The sequence below is a fragment of the Capra hircus genome, chromosome 1 (assembly GCF_001704415.2).
Source record: "Capra hircus breed San Clemente chromosome 1, ASM170441v1, whole genome shotgun sequence".
Lineage (NCBI taxonomy): Eukaryota > Metazoa > Chordata > Mammalia > Artiodactyla > Bovidae > Capra > Capra hircus.
Genome location: NC_030808.1, coordinates 107,208,560 through 107,230,695, shown reverse-complemented (window position 1 = coordinate 107,230,695; position 22,136 = coordinate 107,208,560). Strand labels below are relative to the sequence as shown.

General features: G+C 42.5%; 1 protein-coding gene and 1 long non-coding RNA gene across 4 annotated transcripts in view; one reads left to right on the top strand and one right to left on the bottom strand.

Moving 5' to 3' along the window:
* LOC102180704 (schwannomin-interacting protein 1) overlaps positions 1-22,136 on the top strand; it is a 151,372-nt gene that overhangs the window by 5,122 nt on the left and 124,114 nt on the right. The gene's annotated exons all lie outside the window — the stretch shown is intronic.
* LOC102175717 lies at positions 6,598-11,223 on the bottom strand. Its single transcript, XR_309748.2, has 3 exons — positions 11,143-11,223; positions 9,802-9,924; positions 6,598-7,470 (listed from the first exon to the last, which is right to left on the bottom strand). It is a non-coding gene; the product is annotated as an uncharacterized LOC102175717 (long non-coding RNA).

Below are 22,136 nucleotides of genomic sequence, written 5' to 3'. Positions count from 1 at the left end.
TCGCTCAGTCGTGTCTGACTCTTTGTGACCCCATGAATCGCAGCACGCCAGGCCTCCCTGTCCATCACCAACTCCCGGAGTTCACTCAGACTCATGTCCATCGAGTCCGTGATGCCATCCAGCCATCTCATCCTTTGTCGTCCCCTTCTCCTCCTGCCCCCAATCCCTCCCAGCATCAGAGTCTTTTCCAATGAGTCAACTCTTCACATGAGGTGGCCAAAGTACTGGAGTTTCAGCTTCAGCACCATTCCCTCCAAAGAAATCCCAGGGCTGATCTCCTTCAGAATGGACTGGTTGGATCTCCTTGCACTCCAAGGGACTCTCAAGAGTCTCCTCCAACACCACAGTTCAAAAGCATCAATTCTTCGGCACTCAGCCTTCTTCACAGTCCAACTCTCACATCTATACATGACCACTGGAAAAACCATAGCCTTGACTAGACGGACCTTTGTTGGCAAAGTAATGTCTCTGCTTTTGAATATGCTATCTAGGTTGGTCATAACTTTTCTTCCAAGGAGTAAGCGTCTTTTAATTTCATGGCTGCAATCACTATCTGCAGTGATTTTGGAGCCCCCCAAAATAAAGTTTGACACTGTTTCCACTGTTTCCCCATCTATTTCCCATGAAGTGATGGGCACCTCCTTAAAAGCTGGGTGTGGAATTTGACAGAAAACAACAAAATTCTGTAAAGCAATTATCCTTCAATAAAAAATAAATAACATAAAAAGTTGTGTGCAGGTTTCCCTGGTGGCTCTGGTGAAGAATCTGCCTGCCAATGCAGGAGACACGGGTTCAACATGGGTTCAATCCCTGGTCCAGGAAGATCCCACATGCTCCAGAGCAGCTGAGCCCAAACACCGTAACTGCTGAGCCTGTGCACTAGAGCCTGGGAACCTCAGTTACTGAGCCCATGTGCTGCAACTGCTGAAGTCCGTGTACCCCAGAGCCTGTGCTTTGCAACAAGAGAAGCCACTGCAAGTGGTAAAGAACATACCTGCCAATGCAAGAGATGTAAGAGATGAGAGTTCAGTCCCTGGGTCTGGAAGATCCTCTGAAGGAGGGCATGGTAACCTATTCCAGTATTCATGCCTGGAAAATCCCATGGACAGAGGAGCCTGGTGGGCTGTGTCCACAGGGTTGCAAAGAGTGGGACACTACTGAAGCAACTTAGCACGCACGCGCTGCAATGAGAGGCCTGTGCACGGCAGCTGGAGAGTAGCCCCTGCTCTCCACAGCTGGAGAAAAGCCCGCGCAGCAGCGGAGACCCAGCACAGCCATAAATAAATAAATCATTTTTAAACAGGGCTGTATGCAAATATATTTAAGTGGAGTTAATACATAGGACTGAGAGGAAGGGTATAAAATGAAAAAGAAGGGCACCTCGTTTTCCTCTGTGAGGAGACCCAATTAAGCTATTCCCACCTCTCGACTTTTGCCTGTGCGGTTAGCTCTGTGTGGAATTGAGTGACTGGTTCCTTGTCGTCATCTCAGACTGGACTCAACTCACTTCCTCGGAGAGGCTGTCCCTAAGCCCCCTCCCAAGTGCAGCGTGAGGCACTCCACCCTCTACCCAGGCACTCCTTGTGTATTTTCTTGGTGCTTGTCACTGCCTGACATGATCGTAGTCAGTTCTTCATTTTTGGTCTTCTTAGAATCGAATTGGAATGCAGTGGGCTAGCCTGCATTGTTTAATTGCTGTAACCTAGTATCTGTGTTAGTTCTTGAATATTGAATGAATGAAGTGTTTATAAGACTCACATGCCCCGGACCTAAAAACCAGTCCTCTTATTGTACTGTTGAGAAAATTGAGCCCCAGAGAGGTTAAGTGATTTGCAGAAGACCCCAGTAAGAAAATCATGAAAGGGATTTTGTTCTTTCTTCTGTTGCTAGATTGGGGTTTTGTCCTTTCTCCAGTTGTGGGGTTTTGCTTAAAATTAATTGAAATAAAAGGAAAGAGCTTCCACCTTCCTGAAATAACTTAAAGGGTTTCCTAATGGCAGGTCCTCTCTTGTGTTTCCTCAGTGTTAAGGACAAGTAAACTAGGAGATCATCAAAATCCCATGACTTTATGACTCTCTTCTTACAGACGGGCTTTGGTTTGGTTTGGCTTGAATGGAATAATATTGAGTTCTGTCCATCAAAGCAATGACAGCCTCCTCACCCTTGTTCATGCCCCTTTCTTCCTCTCACCTACAGTGACAGGCTCAAAACGAAGGACTGAGATTGCAAAGATGTGTTGACAATCAGCTGTCTCTAATCTAGGGAAGATTTAGAGGCAAATTTAAAAACAGTGTTTGGGTAGGATGAAAAACCTAGGGCTGACCTTAACTTTGTGACCATTTCAAGTAGCTAATCTCTTTTGCTGCCAGTGGATGGGGAGGAGCGTGGATGCCCCTGGGAACTGTCTTTGGTGTCAGAACAGGAGGGGCCTGGGGAGTCTTGAAGGAGCCTCTGGTGACCTGACTTCCTGCTGTCTTCTCTGAGCCATTCCAGCACAAACCTGCATGGCCTCAGATGGCCCAGCCCCTCCTCAATGTCCAGCCCCTCACCTTGATGTCAGAGCCTTGAGGGTAGCGAGGTCACTTTGTTCCACTGCCTTATCCCCAGTAGCTCCCTTGGGCCCCAGGGATGCCTGGCATTATGGAGGGGCTGAGTAGGGGGTGAGGTTCCATCCAACAACCAGAACTATTCCCCGAAGTCCCCCCTTCAGTTGGCCAGACCTCACCCCCATCCCGTGTCCCTGTGTTCCTCATGGTCCTGCCCTGCACCTGCAGGTGTGTGAAGGCTCTTGGTAAACTCAAGGGCCGCACGCAACCCAGAACTAGAATACCAAGTTATGTGAGTCCTGCCCCCATATGTTCACTGTGCTGTGCTGTGCTTAATCGCTCTGCTGTGCTTAATTGCTCTGCTGCTGCTGCTAAGTCACTTCAGTCGTGTCTGACTGTGCGATCCCACAGAGGGCAGCCCACCAGGCTCTGCCGTCCCTGGGATTCTCCAGGCAAGAACACTGGAGTGGGTTGCCATTTCCTTCTCCAGTGCAGGAAAGTGAAAAGTGAAAGTGAAGTCTCTCAGTCGCATCTGACTCTTAGCGACCCCATGGACTTCAGCCCACCAGGCTCCTCCGTCCATGGGATTTTCCAGGCAAGAGTACTGGAGTGGGGTGCTGTTGACTTCTCCGGCTTAATCGCTCAGTCATGTTCAATTTTTTGTCACCCTATGGATTGTAGCCCAGCAGGCTCTGTCCATGGGGATTCTCCAGGTGAGAATACTGGAAAGGGTTGCCATACCCTTCTCCAGGGGATCTTCCCAACCCAGGGATTGAACCCAGGTTTCCCGTATCGCAGGCAGATTCTTTACCATCTGAGCCACCGGGAAAGCCCATTGTCTTCCTGCCTACTCTTTGAGAATTGGTATGGACAACTCTTAGGGAAACCTGAATTTCTCTTCCTGTTTCCCTCTTCTGAACACATTGCCAAGTGGTCGGCTTTCCCTTTCTCTTGCTTCTCCAGGACCTTAGTTTGTCACAGTATCATTCTTCTGTCTCCCCATCACCCCAGGTGGAGTTGGGGTGCCCACTGCCTCAACCTACTCCTCTTCCTAAATGGAGTATAACTTCACTCCTTTTTCTCAATGGTCTTTCTGTGAAATTTTTTCAGGCTTTGTGATACTTCATGTTGAGCCTGTTCTACCTCTGGAAAGTCACCCTTTTTTCTCCCTTTGACTTCTCCTTTTGATTTTTTATTAAAAAAAAAAAAAAAAACTCCATTGAGGCAGAATTGACATACAATTAACTGCACATTTAAAGTATGCAGTCTGATGAGTTGTGGCTTATGTGTACACCAGTGAAACCATGGCTAAAGTCGAGTTAATGAACCTATCTTTCACTCCCCGAAGTAAACGCATGCTGCTTTGTAATCCCCCCATTCTGTCCCTTGGCAACCGCTGATTTCATTTCTATCACTATGAGTTAGCTTGCATTTTCTAAAACTAATGTAAAAGGAATTGTATAGTATGCACTCATCTTTTTGTCTGACATGTTTCAGTCAACATATAATTATTTTGTGCTTCGTCTGTGTTGCTGTGTGTGTTAATAGCGCATTCCTTTTGATTGCTGAGTCCCATTTTATGGATATACTCTATTGCCCAGTTGAGGGACCTTTGGGTTGTTTCTATTGGTTTGTTTTTGTCTATTACAAATAACAGTGTTACGAATATTCACGTACAAGTCTTTCCATGAACATATTCTTTTACTTCTCTTGGGAAAATACCTAAGAATGGAATGACTGGATCATATGAGAGGTGTGTGTTTAACTGTTTGAGAAGTTGCCTGTTTTCTAAAGAAGTTGCCCAATTTGATGTTGGCTTCCTCTCCCACCAGTTGCTGTATTCCTCCTATGTTCTTGGGGACTGGCAGGACATGTCTCTTCAGGTGATTGGGGTAACTGCTCCCCTCTGCCTTAAGAGAAAACCCCAGCAAAATACCAGGATCACATCTTATATCCAACCTGCAGTCATTATACTCATTGTTCAGAAAAAGAAAAGGACTCATTTTTAAATTAGAATTCTAATTGTAGACCTGAAACATTTTAATCGCCGTTTTATTATTTTTTTTACTGTCTATGACAGGTGCATTTCCCTCTTTTAATGAGAAGATAAGAATAATTTTAATTGACATGTTAATTGAAAGTAGATTCTCCTGGTGAAGTTATTTCCAAAGTACGTGAAAGCAGTTTTTCTTTTTATTTGTTTGTACTATTAACCAGTAGCAAACTTTAAATTACCTACATTTCTTCCTACAATAGTACTAATTACAGGTTGTTTTCAGTGTATTCTGTAAGAATTACAACCCAGTTACTCCTCCATCAACGACACTGCTAAAGTAGCTTTGAATGGCTAAGTAGTTTGTTTCCTTAGTTACTTAGGCTATGTTTAAATTACATGAATTCTTGTTTTTATAGACTAAATTAAGACATCTTTATTATTCCTGCAAAATATAGTAAAGTTTGTATTTAATAAGTTATGTGATTCCTCAGCCTGGGACACCACAGTGAAAATATTCTGAGTGGTTTGCAGTTACCATTTATCCTTCTTAGCACGACGTAACCGTATTACAATCACTTTTTTTTAAAACCATAACTGGAAATGATTGGGGCTGACTGTATTCTGTGTATCATCTTACTTTGAAATATTTAGTGTCATCACTGTCTGCTTTTCTAATTTATGTTGATTCCTGTTTAAGAGCTGCAAGGCTGCTCTATCCATTAGCATGTAACTCAAGAAAGAAATATGATTGGCTTTTCAAAAAAAAAAAATAGGTTGCAGGCTAACCATAGGTTCTCAGGCTCTGTGTATTTTAGCTACCATCAGATAGTTCACCCGGCTGCAGAAGAACCTTTGGAAAATATTGTAGTTGGATTAAAGGAAATCTGTGCCCACCAGTTGGTTTGCACATCATGGTCCTTTAGAACCTTCTGAGGAACAGTCATGGTGCAGATTTGAAAAACAGATGCAAATATGCTCATCACACATTCTCTGAGCTGTTTGAGCATCTCCCCACTGACATCACATCCCTTTCCTCCATCCATTTCTAACCCAGCCTGCACTTTCAACTCCAGATCCTTTGCCTGGTATTCCTTGTGACTTCACTCCCAGGAAGGCCCAGCACAAGCCCTTTCCTCTATAGCAGGACCAGACATTATTGGCCACCAAACAGCCCAGCACTGTCTTCCCCAAGGACAGCTCTTGGGTGACTTAGGGCCTCACCGCTTTGGGAAGCCATACCTGATCATCTCAGCTCTGAGCAACTTCTCCTCTGAACTTCTTATTCCACTTAATTTCCACTTTCTCATTCTTAGGCTTTCAAAAGCTCATCCCCGGCAAAACTCAGACCAGATCTGTCAATTTCTGCTTCCAGGCATTCTCTTTTTGTGGGCATATCTCTTGTCTGCCCCACTATTTTAAATCCTTCCACCCCTTCAAACACATACATATATAGGGTTGGGCATTTTCTGAGGACTAGCCATTTGATTGGAGAAGGCAATGGCACCCCACTCCAGTACTCTTGCCTGGAAAATCCCATGGACGGAGGAGCCTGGTAGGCTGCAATCCATGGGGTCGCTAGAGTCAGACATGACTGAGCGACTTCACTTTCGCTTTTCACTTTCATGCATTGGAGAAGGAAATGGCAACCCACTCCAGTGTTCTTGCCTGGAGAATCCCAGGGACGGGGAAGCCTGGTGGGCTGCCGTCTATAGGGTCACACAGAGTCAGACACGACTGAAGTGACTTAGCAGCAGCAGCAGCCATTTGATGGATGCTTGTTATCTGTATTAATGCATTTTGTACCACCTGTTTAGTTTATAAATTTGCTCAAAGCTGCTATACTATGAGCTAATTCATAGGACTATGAATTAGTCATAGTCCTAATAATAGTAATTCCAGGTCCTTCCTTAAGAGCTTCTGTAAACTCTGTGACATTACATTTGCATTTTAAAAGAAATTTGTTTTTACTCCTGGACCTTTGCACCACAGACATGAATGGTTTTGTTTTCTTACCTCTGAAATTCAATCCTAAGATATGTTTTTTTTTTTTTTTTAAACAATAAGGGCGTTTGCAAATGTTTTTCTTTAGCTGCTTTACGTTCCTTGAGCTCTTAGGACTGATGGTGCTTTATACACTTACTGCTTTTATACTGTCAGTCACTGGGAGATTATTTTGCACACAGCTTTTGGAGAAATTCAAGTGTCAATTATGAAACTGAGCATTTTTGATAGAAAAGTAGTAAGATTTTAAAGATACAAAGGATCTAAGAGCTCAACTCGTCAAACCCTCACCGCTTTCAGAGGAGGAAACAGGCTTATAATGATTAAATGTCTTCATCTACCTTCCTCAACCCAGGACTGACCCGTCTCAGGTCACCTGGCTCACAGTTTCCACTTTTAATGAACTCTGTCCCCTTCCGCTATCTTTTTTTTTTTTTAAAGAAAATCTTTTCACAACTTAATTGGAGGATAGATCCAGCCTCATCACTTAAGAGCTTCACAACTAGAAGTAGATTCTAATTTTTATCACCTGATAGAAAAGTTTCATTTTATTGTTTTTCTCTTTTTCTTTTTAAAACCCATATTGTAATACAATTATAAACTTGGTCTCTTCCATTCAGAATTTAGCTAATTACTGTGTGTATTTCTACCAACAGAACAGTGCTCTCCTTGAGCTGACAGATTTTTTTCCTGTCCTTTCTTATCTGTAAATACCTTCCCCTGACTGACCACCCTCCTTTCCAGCACTGGGGGACATGCAGTCCTCTCCTCTCACAGGTTCAGGGCTAACTGACCGTTGAGAACCCTGCAAGGACTCACCTGAGCTCCAGGAGACAGAGGAGGAAGCTGCGAGGGTGAGGGCTCACCGTTGAGTACATCACTTCTGTTTACAATCTGTCCATTGACTGTCGGGCTGTGAGGTGGTACCTGTGTTCAAAAAGACAGAGGAGAGAAGACCTCTCTGTGACTCACTCAACAAGGTGATTGATTTTGTTTTGAAACTGATTTTGTTTTGTCTAGAGTTTTGGGCTTGCCTGGTGGGTCACATGGTAAAGAATCCACCTGCAGTGCGGGAGACCTGGGTTTGATCCCTGAATTGGGAAGATCCCTGGAGGAGGCAGCCCACTCCAATACTGCCTGAAGAATTCCCATGGATAGAGGAGTGTGGCAGGTTGCAGCCCATGGAGGTCACAAAGAATCGGATGCAGCTTGAGCGACTAAGCACAGCACAGCACAGAGTTTCAAGTGATCATTTATTATGAGCCTCCAATAGAGCAAAATGACAAAACCAAGAAAAAGACTAGAAATAAAGGCATTTATGGAGTTCAGGAACAGCCCATGGAATAGTCTCCATTAGGACTCTGGCTTCTTTAGAATATGGGCGAGAACTAGGAATAGAAAAATGGATGTCAGGGAAGGGAGATGTGTTTGGATTTTTCTGTTGCCTGTATGATGTTTCTTACTTTTCCAGTTAAATCTGTAGAACTGAGCCATCACTCTTTATTCTTGTCAGGTCCAGAAGAGTTGTGATAATTCACCTTCACCTGCCAAGCTTCATCAAATCCCTAAGGGTGCTCACTATTCCAAATGTTCTTGTTTGTCTGCTTTGTTTTGGTTTGGTCTGATTGCTGTTGCACTTTTGCGAGTGTTTCTGTTATTTTCCTGTATATTTCTTTGTTAATTATGTCCAGCATGTGTTTTCACCCATCTTTATCACTTGCTTTGCTCTGTTTTCATTCATAAATGTTTTAACCTAATTTTGTTCTCTCCTCCTGACCTGTTTTTTAATATTTGTGTTATTTAAGTTATTCTCATTTTTTCCTACTTCCATGGTATTTTCTCAGTAAAGTATATGTGATTCAAAAGGTGATGATTTAGGTTAGGAACACCGAGGTGATAGGAATGAACTTAACCAGTCTTGTTCAGCCCCTTGTTCAGGTTGATGGTTATTTAAGTACTTGTAACTAAAATATTTTTTAGTTATATTTAAGTGGCATGAGGTTATTCTTAAACCAAAGCTTACTGGAAGTGAAAAAATTACCAGTTTTCTTCAATCTAGCTTTGTATATCAGATTTCCTAATAATTACCTCTTGTATATGTCCATTTTACTTATACCCCTGTATCTCCATCCAAATATTTTATGTTTGTAATTGAATGGCCTTTCTGGTATATCCATCATCAACAATATCATGTTCATCTTTCTCTCTTTTTCTACTTTTCAACATCTTTCTTAATATTTATGGCTCATGGAAGTGATTGTGAATCTTCCTTGGGGTATTAGCACAGTATACAAAAAAAAAAAAAGCTTCAATTTTTATGGATTACAGGGAGCAATGCATTAGTCAGCAACTGATTTCTGCAAATTCATCACTTCAAGAGTTTTATTACCCATGTCCTAATAGATATGATTGATTCTTCAGAACTCTTCCTTGTAGAAATAATGTCTTAGTTATTCATAGACTTTTGGACTGTTTTTTCTTTCTTTTTTACAAAATGTTACAAAAAGCTTCTATCAAGAAAGTGTGGGGACGTGGGCTTTTCCAGGTGATGCCCCATTTGCCCAGGTGGCTGGGGTTTGTTTTCAGGATCTTTGAGGAAGAGCAGAAAACAGAGCACCATTTCTGCAGCCTCACAGGCAAGCCTCCGGAAGACGGAGTTTCTGCCCCTATCTCCCGGACACCCATCAGCCAGGCCGGTAGATCATTGTCCCCACAGCAGCACATACCCATCACTTCCTCCTCCAGGACACCCCTCCCCACTGTGATCTGCAGCCTGCCTCTGTTTCCCTTTTAACAGATGACCTGTCTGAGAACCAGTGCAAAGTCGGTAAGAAAGTGGCTCCTCTGTGCTGGGTACCTCTGGTGGCCAGAGTCCCTGCTAGGTTCCCTCATGGACCACTTGGTGATGAAGAGCTGAGGACAGGCACTCTCCCAGCCAGCTAGCTGTGGTCAGGGCCCACCTGCTCACTAGTATGCTGTAGACATGTCCCGAACAAAATAACAGGTAGGTTGTAGCAGCTTCTTGATTCTGTAACTTGATTCTGTTTCCCTCTTTGTTTGCCATACATGGAAAGAACTTTGCTGTCTAAAAAAATTTAAAGGGAATGAGGTAATTTCCTAATAATTCCTGAGATCTCTAGCCGTGTTGTAAATTTAGATTTGAGGTTAAAGCGTCAAAAAATAAAAACAGAAAATCTGCTGTGTTATGAAAGGCTGGGGCATTTTAAATGTCAAGTGCGGAAGCATAAGAGTTCGTACCTCCTTTTCTCCATCCATAGAAAAAGTAGTGTTCAACTTCCTTCTAAAATAAGAAGGGTCTGGGCCTCTGGGAACCTGGCACAGTGTCTTTTAGAAAAGAACATTAAGGCCTCATCTCCACTCCTATAAAAATAACATGTTTTCAAATAGTTTCAAAACCAACATAGCCTTCTGTTTTTCTCCTCATGGTTCCGGTGGCTAAAAATTATGCCACTTATGAAAATTACAATTTTTTTTCTTTGTGCAATCTTACATAATTTGGGTCCATTTTGACCTGGTCTGACATTTTATTATGAGTAACAACAACTTAAGTGCTCTGTTCTTTTTATTTCCACTCCGAAATTGGTTTTGTGAGGAGTAAGAGAAGGCCACTGGGATTTTATTTTTAAATACTTAAATTATGTAAATTATGTAACCATTCATCTCCTGTTAGAGTTGTCATCTGGTCAACAGTGGGTCCTACTCTCTGACCCAAATAGCCCTTAAGTAAGAGCTCACTCTAGAAGAGTAATTTTAGGCAGCAGTAACTTTAAGTTTTTCTAAATACTGGCTCTCCTATGGTATGGTGTTTTCATTAGATGTATTTTTCTTGTGTTTCATATAGAAACTCAACAAAGCAAATGTATAGTGGTTGTGCTTGTACTGACATATAAGACCTCTGCAGAAATTCTAGTACTCTGGAAGCAAATTGAAACTCTCTAGTAAACAATCACACTGAAAATGTGAATATTAGAGCTGGAAGGGACTCCATAGCAAAGGTAGCCAATTCTAATGCTTCCAGAGGCCACGATGGGAACTAATGAGAGCCGTGGAGGATGGGTCCCAGGGACAGAAGACAGCTGTTCTTTCATACTCCCGACTCGTTGCTGTGCCAGGCAGAGTCTCAGAGCTCTGATACGTCAGGAGAAACCCAGGACCCAGATTTTTAGGAAAAATATCTTGGATACTGGGGCTTCCCAGGTGGCTCAGTGGTAAAGAATTCACCTGCCAATGCAGGGGACATAGGAGATGCAGCTTTGATCCCAGGGTCAGGAAGATCCCCTGGAGAAGGAAATGGCAGCCTGCTCCAGTATTCTTGCCTGGAAAATCCCATGGACAGAGGAGCCTGGCAGGCTACAGTTGCAAAGAGTCAGAGGGACACGACTGAGCAACTGAGCATGGATGCATTTTGAATACTAAATGCACTGCAAATAACTTTAAATAAAGACAAGTTTTGTGGAATTAAAAAGCAGATCTGCAGTTCAAAAGGTGCCCTAGAGCTACCAGTTTTCCATCCTACTCTTAACCCAATCCCTTCATTTTCTCAGTAAAACTGACAGCCAAAGACATTAGATGACTTACCTGATGTGGGGATGAGATGAGGGTAACTTGCTGAAAAATTTCATAAGGGTCTAGAAATGAGAGATCTTGGGGAGGAAAACTCCTGAAGGAGTGTTGGCCTGATTTGCTGACACCAAAGAAACACCTCCCCCACTTTCAGTGCTTAAAGTAATTTAAAGCAGTAACATCCAGAGGAAAAAAATAAAAGATACCTTACACACCTTCCTCTATTTCACTTTATTTTTATATACATTCCATTACTTAGAATTTTCTTTTCTCTTTCATCTTCAAAGCAGTTCAGAATTGATTTGTTATTTGGATTTGAGGTATTTCATTATTTGCAAAGGATGAAAAGGGAAGGGCTCTTTAAGAACAGATTGTCTTAAGCATAAACATGTGTGTGCATACAGACCCAGACACACTGCAGGATATGTGGCCTCAGTTCTTTTATCTCCTGGAAACTCATCTGAGACCATTTAATTCCAAGGGGTGACAGTAGGGGTGAGTTCTAATAAAATTTCTTGTTATATAGAATCTAATGAAACTTTAATATTGCTGAATTGTTTTGAGTTTTTATTTAATTGTAGCTGTTACTACATAGTATTTAGGAGGACCTATTGGAAGTATAGAGTTTTGTTTTTTTTTACTCTTTAGAACTATTGGCTTTATGTCCAAAGTCAACAGATTTCAAACAAATGAGACAAGTTTGAGGTGGTTACTTCACTTTCCCTTGAAAAAGGAAATAGAAAATGTTCACTTAGCTTTTTTAAAACAGACTTATTACCTGGGAATAAATTTAGATTTACAGAGATGTTAAAAAGATACAAAGATAGTACCAGTTTCTGACTATCCTTTACCAACTTCCCCTGATGTTAAGATTGTATATAATATATATTATATATAATATACATATATATAATTTTTAAGAGAAATACATTTGTTTTTAATATTTATTCAAACATAATAGTTTGTGAGTGTGAGTCATTTATAACTGTGGTACATTTGTCGAAACTAAGAAATGAACATTGGCACAGTATTATTATCTAAACTGCAGGCTTTAATTGGATTTATATTCACTTTAAAAATTAAGAAGTATGTATTAAAACCACCCAACAAAGCTAATAAATAACATATAGGCTGTGGCTTGAGGAGAGAGGGGAGAGTCAAGTGCTTCATATTGTCCCTCGGCTCCCAAAAAGTCATCCCAAGCAAACTTGAGACTCAAACAAGTTCTGCTAGTGTGTTTGCTTTGTAAATGCATTTTGAAGATGGGACTCCCAGCTTCTCTTCCAACGAGGCTGCCTTTTCTCTGTCTCTCCTCTGCAGGAGGAAGCCTGTGTCATGAAGGGACAGGAGAGCCAGGTGAAGAGAGAAACATATACACAGGCCTGTGGAGGGGAGGCTCCTCCAAGCAGGAAGGCGGGAGGCAGGGGGCTGTCCTGAGCCATCGCCTAGTTTCATGGGCTGTGGCCAGCCACAAGTTGTCACTGTCCTTTGGAATGTTATTGGCTCGCCAACTTCTGAATCTTTTGTTTACTTGTTTTTTTAATGAGGGAGCAGCATTTTGGCTTGAGACTCTCGTTCTTTAAAGTAAAGGGTCTGGTGGAATTGGAAAGGCTCTGTGAGCCCGCATTGGGAACATTCCAGCAGAAGGGAGCAAGTGAGAGTTGACTAGAAAGAGGTGTAAGTGATCTGGGGGACACAGGCCACTCAAGATGGGAAATGAGGGAGGGTCATGAGGAACACGTTGGGGATTTCACAGACTAAAAATAGTGAGGAAAGAGGTTTGAGACTTGTGAAAATGAAAAAGGAAAGAAAATTGGCATATGAGAACGATCAATATTTGCGGACTGCTTGAATACTCTGAATTTTCAAAACTAAACTGGTAATGGGCTCCAGGCGTAGTTTTCTCAGCCATAGAAAGATGTCCCTGTGACTCAGTGACTTCTCATAAGGAGGGTTTCCTGGTTACTCATTCCCTGCCTTTGGGTGGCCTGGTTTGGCTGACAGACTCAGTGATTTCCTCTTAAGTTTTCTTCAGAGTTCCCAGAATTCTTTGTTAATTACATGTTCAATGTATTGTGGATTATGCTACTACTAAGTAAATGTTCTTTTGGTAGAACCCATATAATCAAGTTGAAAACTGTGTGTTCTCCAGACCAAAGTGGTTGGTTTTTTTTTTCTTTTTTTTAAATTGAAGTATAGTTGATTTACAATGTTGTACCAGTCTCTGCTGTATAGCAAAGTGTCTGTTAGACACATACAGACATTCTTTTTTATATTCTTTTCCATTATGGTTTATCACAGGATATTTCAGACCAAAATTGTTTTGACCTACTGCTTCAATTTATGTACTCCTTTGAAATTCATTGGACGCTATGCTTGAAGACAGAACATACGGCCATCACTGACCTCTGTATTCTTAGGTTCTTGCTCCTCTGGTGGATGTGCCTGGGGTTTTTTTGCCTGGTATGAGTTACCCTTCCTAATATCACCTATGTTCCCCTTAGGGAGTTAACTTTTTGCTGTTGTGTGTGATTTTGGTGGGAGGACAATCGCAAGTGGCTGACTCCTGTTCTAGTGACCTCAGCCCAGATTCTCCCTCCCCTGACACTGTTGCAAGTGGAGGAGGTCCCCTGGGACTTTGGGTCTAGTGCATTCCCTGTGAGGCCCTCAGGAGCAGTGGGACGCCTCCTTGAGCTGGTGACAGCCGCTGAACCCCTCCCACAAGGGGACCATGGCCATGGCTTCACCTTCCCTATCTTCTCCACCTCCCTGAGTTTCTCAGTGTCCATCTCCTGTTGAATCTGTGAGCTAAAGTCAGCTAGGGTTGGTCTTATTGCTTTAAAATCAGGAACTCTAACTGATGAACCAGCTCATCAGTCCCAGAACCAGGCCCTGATATGCTGGGAAAGACTGGGTGCAAAAGGAGAAGAGGGCAACAGAGGATGAGATGGTTGGATGGCATCACCGACTCAATGGACATAAGTTTGAGGAAACTCTGGAAGACAGTGAAGGACAAGGGAGCCCAGCATCCTGCAGTTCATGGGGTCGCAAAGAGTCAGACACAACTGAACAACAACAAACTGATACTAAAAAGCAGTCTCTAAACTTATGACTCAGATTCAAACATGACAGTTGTAGGCCCAGTAGCACTAAGTACATGCCTCTAAGGTATTTTGAGTCTTTCACAGAATCACTGAATATCAAAGGTGGGATGGACCTTAGAGCTCAGCTGGTCCAAGGGAAGGGTACCTCACACTGGGCTCTCAGTTCTTTCCATTTTTATAGGTGAGGAAATAACCACACAAAGTGAAAGACTTTCATGGTGTTACAAATAGAACGGGCCACACTGACACCTACGCTAAGACCTCATGATTAATCTGCTCAGGGCATCTTTTCCTCCTGCCCTCCCTCTACTTCTCTGACCCTGGTGCCATGGTACCCACTTATCGGGTGACTGGCCAGAAGTAAAGTCAGCATCTGTAACCCTGAAGAGCATCAGTGACCTTGGAAAGGAGCAAACCTAACCACATAGGGCTTCAACCTGTGGCTGGTGGTATTAATATTAGAACCAGTATTCAAACACTGAGCTGAAGGGTGCCCTCTGATGCCAGTCCAGATGTGTCCTTTGTTTTTTATTCTTTTTTAAAATTAATTTTTATTGGCGTATAATTATTTAATGTTAGTTTCTGCTGTCCAGCAAAGTGAATCAGCTATACATACACATACATACATTCCCTCTTTTTTGGACTTCCTCCCCATTTAGGTCATCACAGAGCACTGAATAGAGTTCTCTGTGCTACACAGTTGGTTCTCATTAGTTATATATTTTATACATAGTAGTGTATATATGTCAATCTCATTTATCTCAGCCCCCACCCTCTCCCCCAACCCCAGCATCCATACATTAGCTCTCTACATCTCTATCTCTATTTCTGCTTTGCAAGTAAGTTCATCTATATCATTTTTCTAGATTCCACATGCAAGAGTTATTACACAATATTTGTTTTCCTCTTTCTGACTGATTTTGCTCTCTGTGACAGTCTAGGTCTGTCCACTGATGTGTCCTTTTGATGCAGCTCAGACTGTATATAAGGAAGTAGTTAGTGTCCAGACCTGACCCAGAATAGTAATAGTAGCTTCTTTGTGACTAGGGACAAAAAACAACTAATATTATGGTAAAAATCTCGTTTTTCATTGAATGTTAAAGATTGTCTTCTCAACACCTCTTATTTTATAGAAATTGTGCTTTTATGTTGTCTAAGTGTAGCGAGTCTCTGAGCTTTGAAAGGGTAAATTTTCTGAATTCCTTTTGGAGCAAAAGCTATATTTTAAAATTGCTTCTGTGAAACTTTTTGGCGAAGTGAGAAGTCTACAATATGATGTCTGCCAAGACTTGCCTTAATATATGTCATTATTTTTTTCTTCAGAGCTAAGCTTTACTCAGTCAGTGACTGTATATTGCAGGGCTGCTGTGTTTGGGGTGTGGGAGATAGAGATGAGCAGAAGCTCACATGCAGCTGTCATGTCATTAGGCTTCTTGCCTTCATGGAGCTTGCAGTTGAGTTGCAGAGACCCACATAAATCATATAAAAACACAAATGTGCAGGTTCTGCTGAGGAAGGCCATGATGCTGTGAGAACTGCAGAGACGTGCCCTAAATCTGTTTTAATGAGAAAAACAAAGCTGTTACTTATTGAGTGCCTATTGGGCAGGCACTGAGCTTTTCATGTATTTGCCTAATGCACAATGGGGCCAGGTGAACACTGTTACTCCCATTTTATAAACAAACAAAAAAAAAGCCCTGAAGTAGGGACTTCCCTTGTAGCCCAGTGGTTAGAATCCACTTTGCAGTGCGGGGGGTGTGGGTTCAATCCTTGGTCAGGGGACTAATATCCCACATGCCTCAGGGCAACTAAGCCCACATGCTCCAGTGGAGAGCCCACATGCTGCAATGAAAGATCCTACATGATGCAACAAATATCCTGCGAGATGCAACTAAGACCCAATGCAGCCAAATAAATAAACAATATTAAAAAGAAAACACCTGAAGTATGTGATGGGATCACAGAGTTAGTACACATTCTTTGGGCTCCAAGGGCCATGTGCTTTCCACTTCAGCTAGAAACCACTACACCAACTGTTTGGAATGTAGCCCCTCTAACTTTCCATAACACAGTAACTGCTTATTTTTCCTGATGGCTATGACCACATCTAAATATCTGTGATCTTGTGATATAGAATATCTACTATGCCCACCTGTTTGTATTTGAGAATTTTTCATAAGCTGAAACTTTAAGTAATTAATTAATTCGGAATTCATTTGAACATAAATGTGTGGCTTTATGTTTGTTTTCTCTCTTTTAAAGGTCCCTACCACCCACCCTCTGTGCTTACATTTAATCATCAAATCTATCCAGTTGTTAAGGATCAGTCAAAAACTCACCCAGCGTATTGGCTTGAGGGGACGTAATGACCCTCTGGTTGAGTGGAAGCTCATGGAGAGAAAACTGTGCATTCTCACTCCCTTGACACTCAATCTTGAGTGAGTGGCTCCTCTTGAATTATTTTATGCATAGAATGGGATGAGGGGGTCCCTGAGGTTTCAGGCAATTCAAATGGATGGGGAGCCTCAGGAGCCCTTACCATCAAGGAAATGCACCCAGAGAGCTTTCTCTCCAAAAATCCTGAGACCACATTCAGCAGTGGCTTTATCTGTGCCAGTAGTTCTAAAAGAGACCATCACCCGAAGAACCAGGAAGAGGGACAAGGTTGGATATGGTGAAGTTGAACACATTGCATTCTATGATTTTGATTTTGCCCATTTGTGTACTTATTCATGTAATAGTCATTCACTCAGTAGTTCTGCTGTGCTAGACACTGAGAAGTTGCTGTTGTTCAGTCACTAAGTCGTGTCTGACTCTTTATGACCCCTGGACTGCAGCACACCAAGCTTCCCTGACCTTCACTATCTCTCAGAATTTGCCCAAGCTCATGGAGTTTGCTCAAGAGAACGGTGATCCTGCCCGAATGGCATTGTTATTTTTGGTGAGGGAGGAGGGCATTAAGCAACTTACTCAGCTAGTTATTTAATATTCAAGGTAAGTGCTATGCAGGAGAGGTCCAGGGGGCAGAGGCAGTGCGGGAGGACAGTGGAATGGAGATCTGGGGAGGAGGGAGCCCTGCACAAGGGGGACTGGCAAGAGCTACCCAGGTGGAAGGGCTGTGGAGCAGGAGGGAGTTTGGAAAGGTACCTGGAAATCAGCCAGGAGGATCCTGACCAAAACCACTCTCTTTCTCAGCAAACATCCCAGCCTTTTGAGTCTGTACATCACTTTTGGAACTTTCCACCACCACTCTGTTAAAGCCATCTTTTTCACAATAAAATCACCTTGCAATTTTCCTATAATAAATTTTAGAACTGCTCATGCTGTAAGGAGTTTAATAAAAGAGGCAATATTTGAAATGCCATTTCCTTGGACCCAGAGAATGGGGGTACAGTGAGGAATGGAGCCTTTTAGGAAAATAAGAGGGAAGAAGCTACTTAAATTCCAAGGTGAATTAATGTTAAACTTCTCAGGCTCCAGAAACTTCTAGAGTATTTTGGTTTAAAGGAGTTGGCGTATTGGTGGGTTTTCTGCTCAGGTCTACTGGATGCTGTGGGCTGGGAATAGGTTAAAAACAGGAGTCCCAGCCTTTTTCGTAGTGAACTATTTGTGCTTTAGACACACTAACCCAGGATGGGGTAGAAATGATAACAAGCCAAATGATCACAGGATTCCGGGTAGAAGGTCAGGCATTCTGATGCTGGCCATGTGAGCACTCCATCCTAGGAATTCCTTTCAGAAATCCCCAAAATGCTCTGCAGGCAGGTCTGGAAAGTCAAAGGTATGATTTTTTTCCATTAATCATCTATGGATGTAAAGTTGGACCATAAAGAAGGCTGAGGGCTAAAGAATTGATGCTTTTGAATTGTGGTGCTGAAGAAGACTCTTGAGAGTCACTTGGACAGCAAGGAGGTCAAATCAGTTGATCCTAAAGAAAATCAACCCTGAATATTCATTGGAAGGACTGATGCTGAAGCTGAAGCTCCAGTACTTTGGCCACGTGATGTGAAGAGCCAACTCATGGGAAAAGATCCTGATGCTGGGAAAGATTAAAGGCAAAATGATGGACATGAATTTGAGCAAACTCCGGAGATAGCGAAGGACAGAGGAGCCTGGAGTGCTGTAGTCTATGGGGTTGCAAAGAGTTGGACATACCTTAGCAACTGAACAACAACCAGGGAGGTTAGAGAAACCCCTCCCCTCCCCCAACCATCCAACTTGAGATGATTGGATCTGGAGCCTTGGTTAGGAGCTATAGGGTAATTACCATGTCTGAGCAGGACCGTGAGGTGAGGTTAAGCTTAATCCTCTCTCTACCCACCCACAATGAAAAGCTGTTGAACTGTCAAATAGGGTTTGCAACTTTGAAGTGAAAATGTTTCCTGCCACATATCATCAAGTTGAACAAGTCCACACCTGTTCATCTAGTCCTTGGTTAGTAGAAGGATGAAAAAGAAGAACTGTGTGCCTTTGAGCTAAGGCATTTTAAATACTTATTACTGTGATTCACTTTCCAGCATTCACCTTTATTGCAGTTTTCCTTTCATCTTGACACTGTAAGTAATGCATGAACCTTCCCTGTGGAACACTGCAGATCTCATTTAAATGGTAAAAACGTCTCCAGCTCAGGCCCATTTGCTACACAAGAAATAGGCGATGTTTTTGTCAGGTTACAGCCAGAGGATTCCTTGTAATATGGGTACCTCCCATTGGCTTCCATCACTGTATTCCTTTAACCAATGGTTTCTGTTCTTTCAGTTATCCTAAAAACTGATGGAAAAATAAATGGCTTCATAGCATTGTCCTGGGACTGAGAAAATTGTTTGTACATCTCCATCAAAAACAAAACTTCAAAGACTTCCCTAGTGGTCCAGTGGGTAAGACTCTGCCTTCCAATGCAGCGGTACAGGTTCAGATCCCTGGTTAGGGGGCTAAGATCCCACGTGCCTCTCAGCCAAAACCCCCAAGACATAAAACAGAAGCAATATTGTTACAAATTCAATAAAGACGTTTTAAAAACTGCAAATGCTTTAATACCAAGTAAAAATCACAAAACCAATCTGAATTTTCTCCTTAGTATAACTCGTTTGCTTTATTACCTAGAGATTGAACTAGAGCTAGAGGTAATGAACTAGACAAGGTTTGCCTGTTTTGTTTTGTTTTTTTCCTCCAAACACTCTCACCCATTAAAAAAGAAAAAAGTTTTAGGGAGAACTCAAAGGTCCATATTACTTTTTTAAAAATCACAATTGTGTATTATTCAGGTTATCTATCCACCCACCAAAGGCAATACACTTAAAATGCCACATCAGAGCAGTTGTGCAACTTCTCAATTTGATAGCTTTTCTGAAAAGTGTAACCATGCATCCATAAATGTAATGAGAGCTTTTTTCATATTAAAGGCATGTTATTGGGAGATGGAATGTTTCCTTCTCCCTCCATAACTGCACAGTGATTAAATATTGACTAGGAGCCAGGAGTTGACAGCCCTCGGCCTCACACTGGTAAATGCTGATGTGTGAGGCTGAATGTAAATAGAGAGTCATCCCCACAGGGCCACGGTTTCCTGTTGGGAGGTGGGGAGCCACAAGCAGTGTGTTATGCATGAGGTGTCAAATTCCAGGGCTCAATAGAAGGATGTAATTTGAAACAAGTAATTCCTTAAAAAGCAACCCGACTCTGTCAAAAGAAAAATATATTTTCCTAATCAATCTGAATAATAAAGAGGATGTTAGTCAGAAGTTTTAACAAAACATCCAGGGTATCCACTGAACACTGCTTCTTGCAGAAACAAAAGAGCTGTCTGGCACTGGAACGGCTTATTCTTACACTGACAGTGATTCCTTGGTTTCTATGAAACAGATTGGTTGAAATCATCAGATTTATTTCTGTGATACTCACGTGATTAGGAAATTTCAGTACATCGTCTATAGCTTTCCTGTGTGTGTACCTTTTATTGTTATTTTAAACAGTCTGGCCATTGAGAACACACAATTAGCTGTTTCTGTCCTTCTATGGGGGGAGGGGGAGGGAAATGAGATGTTTTGCTTGGTTTCTGTAAGAAAATAGTTTTCATTTCATTTTTTCTGTTAATAAGGTTCAGGTAAAGAATCTACCTGCAATGCAAGAGACCTAGGTTCAATTCCTGGGTGGGGAAGATCCCCTGGAGAAGGAAATGGCAACCCACTCCAGTATTCTTGCCTGGAGAATTCCATGGACAGAGGAGCTTGGTGGGCTACAGACCATATGGTTGCAAAGAGTGGGCACAACTGATCGACTAACACACATACACAATATAATTATTTTTATTCTAAGACGTTTAAATGATGCAGCAAATACCTGGAATTTGTTTCAAAATAGCTCCCATCTGGGCTGAAGGTAGAAAATGAGCTTTTGCCTAACCTCCAGCCTGTTTTGTTTCTTTGGGTTTGGGTTGTCTTTCAAACCCTGGAAGTTGCTGAGGCACCTTCCTCTGATTTTCCAATCCTTGTTCAACCCTCACACATTCACACACATTTGGTTCAGGGCTGTACATTCAGACCCTGGGATCTGAGTGACTGTCAGCCTGTGGAGGACCCTGCCCCAGAGTCTTCCCCTGGCTGAGTGTCTCCTGGGCTGAATGGACTCATACTGAAATTGTTGCAGGAAGGGGGACCCCTTCCAGGGCCCCAAAACAGGCTCTTGTCTAACACTCGGAAATGAATTGTCCAAGGAGACACATGTGCTGACAAAGCAAGACATTTTATTGGGAAAAGGCACCCAGGTGGAGAGCAGTAGGGTAAGGGAACCCAGGAGAACTGCTCTGCCATGTGGCTTGCAGTCTCAGATTTTATGGTGATGGGATTAGTTTCTGGGTTGTCTTTGGCCAATCATTCTAATTCAGAGTCTTTCCTGGTAGTGCACACATCACTCAGCCAAGATGGATGCTAGCAAGAGGGATTCTGGGAAGTGGACAGACATGTGGTGTCTCCTTTTGACCTTTCCTGAACTCTTCCAGTTGGTAGTAGCTTATTAGTTCCGTATTCCTTACCAGGATCTCCTGTCATAAAACAACTCATGCGAATGGTTACTAAAGGGCCTGACCAGGGTGGACAGTTTCAGTGTGCTTCCCCTAACAAAATGATTAATCCCTTTCCTCAAATTCTATGTTTTTAAGGTGTTCAGTTCAGTTCAGTCGCTCAGTCGTGTCCAACTCTTTGGGACCCCATGAATCGCAGCACGCCAGGCCTCCCTGTCCATCACCATCTCCCGGAGTTCACTCAGATTCACATCCATCGAGTCAGTGATGCCATCTAGCCATCTTATCCTCTGTCGTCCCCTTCTTCTCCTGCCCTCAATCCCTCCCAGCATCAAAGTCTTTTCCAATGAGTCAACTCTTCACATGAGGTGGCCAAAGTACTGCAGTTTCAGCTTTAGCATCATTCCTTCCAAAGAAATCCCAGGGTTGATCTCCTTCAGAATGGACTGGTTGGATCTCCTTGCAGTCCAAGGGACCCTCAAGAGTCTTCTCCAACACCACAGTTCAAAAACATCAATTCTTCGGCACTCAGCCTTCTTCACAGTCCAACTCTCACATCCATACATGACCACAGGAAAAACCATAGCCTTGACTAGACAGACCTTAGTCGGCAAAGCAATGTCTCTGCTTTTGAATATGCTATCTAGGTTGGTCATAACTTTTCTTCCAAGGAGTAAGCATCTTTTTTTTTTTTTTAAATTTTAAAATCTTTAATTCTTACATACGTTCCCAAACATGAACCCCCCCTCCCACCTCCCTCCCCATAACATCTCTCTGTGTCATCCCCATGCACCAGCCCCAAGCATGCTGTATCCTGCGTCAGACATAGACTGGCGATTCGATTCGGAGTAAGCATCTTTTAATTTCATGGCTGCAAGTCACCATCT